Here is a 1,425-nt window from a genome sequence, read left to right on the forward strand (position 1 = left end):
TTGAAGGGTTGATACTCTGTCCATGCTTCTCCTCCATTCATCTCGCACCTCATTACTAGATGTACCTAAGTAGAACCAAGTAAACCATCAATCTTTTTATTTAGAAGTTCTACCTGGTTTGACAGGATAGTAATCGAATCGACATTATAAATGTCTACTGTTTTAGTTGGCTTAGTCCTCATGACTTGCCACTGATAGTTATTCAGTGGCATCTCCTATATAAACTCATAAGCATTTTCAGGTGTTTTATTATTGATGGTTCCGCCAGCAGCTATGTCAACCATTTGTCGAGTCGAAGGATTCAGGCCATTATGGAATGTTTGAACCTGCGGCCAAAGCGGTAACCCATGGTGAGGGCACCTTCTCAGTAAGTCCTTGTATCTCTCTCATGTATCGTAAAGAGTTTCTAAGTCCATCTGTACAAATGAATAGATATCATTACGTAATTTGGCTGTTTTAGCCGGCGGAAAATATTTTAATAGGAATTTTTCGGTCATTTGTTCCCAAGTAGTGATTGGTCCTCGTGGTAACGAGTTCAACCATAGTTTAGCCATATTCCTCAATGAAAAATGGAAAACCGAAGACGAATGGCATCGTCAGATACGCCATTAATTTTAAATGTATCACAAAATTCTAGGAAATTTGCCAAGTGAGTGTTTGGATCCTCATCTTGCAAACCATCAAACTGAGCAAATTGCTGTATCATTTGAATAGTATTAGGTTTTAATTCAAAATTATTCGCAGCAATAGCAGGTCGAACTATACTTGACTCAGTTCCTGTTAGAGTAGGTTTAGCATAATCATACATAGTACGAGGAGCAAGATTTTAATTTGCTAGTTCAACGGGTATCGCCGGAGGTAACTGATTGTCTTGGTTTTTAGCCATCTCCTCGGTTGGGGTTTGAGTATTGTCCTCTTGCTCGTTCTCTGTGTATCTTAAGCTTCACCTTATTTCACTTTGGTTTCTGCGAACTATGCGATCGTTTTCTTCGTCAAAAAGTAGTGGTCCTGACGGGTTTCTTCTAGTCATAAACTATAAAAAACTTGCCAAGAGAAAGAAAAAGTAAATTAATAAATAATAAAAATTAAATTAAATTAAATTGCAAGAAAAATAAATGGCTAAAGTAATAAAAATTGAGTGTTCCTAATATCTTAGTTCCCCGGCAACGGCGCCAAAAACTTGATCGTGATTTTTGTGATAGGTTTTAAATATTTATAATGAATCGTTCTTGAAACTAACTATTATCAAGATGTAGGCAAGTGTACCTATCGAACAGTAGTATAGTTTTAGCAAGACTGGATTGTCGAACCCAAAGGAACTAAAAGTACTAGTAATGACTGTCTTTTTATTATCTAGCCTAAGAATAAGGGGGTTTTGTTTTAACTAACTAATTATCTAAACTAAGAATTCACAGAAAATAGAAT

At 36.1% G+C, this 1,425-nt stretch overlaps 1 non-coding gene across 1 annotated transcript; it reads left to right on the forward strand.

Annotated features, from left to right (window-relative positions):
- The first annotated feature begins 342 nt into the window (after positions 1-342).
- On the forward strand, positions 343-449 carry LOC128279834 (small nucleolar RNA R71). Its single transcript, XR_008270027.1, has one exon. It is a non-coding gene; the product is annotated as a small nucleolar RNA R71 (small nucleolar RNA).
- The last annotated feature ends 976 nt before the right edge of the window (positions 450-1,425 follow it).

This window comes from Gossypium arboreum, chromosome 8, assembly GCF_025698485.1.
Source record: "Gossypium arboreum isolate Shixiya-1 chromosome 8, ASM2569848v2, whole genome shotgun sequence".
NCBI lineage: Eukaryota > Viridiplantae > Streptophyta > Magnoliopsida > Malvales > Malvaceae > Gossypium > Gossypium arboreum.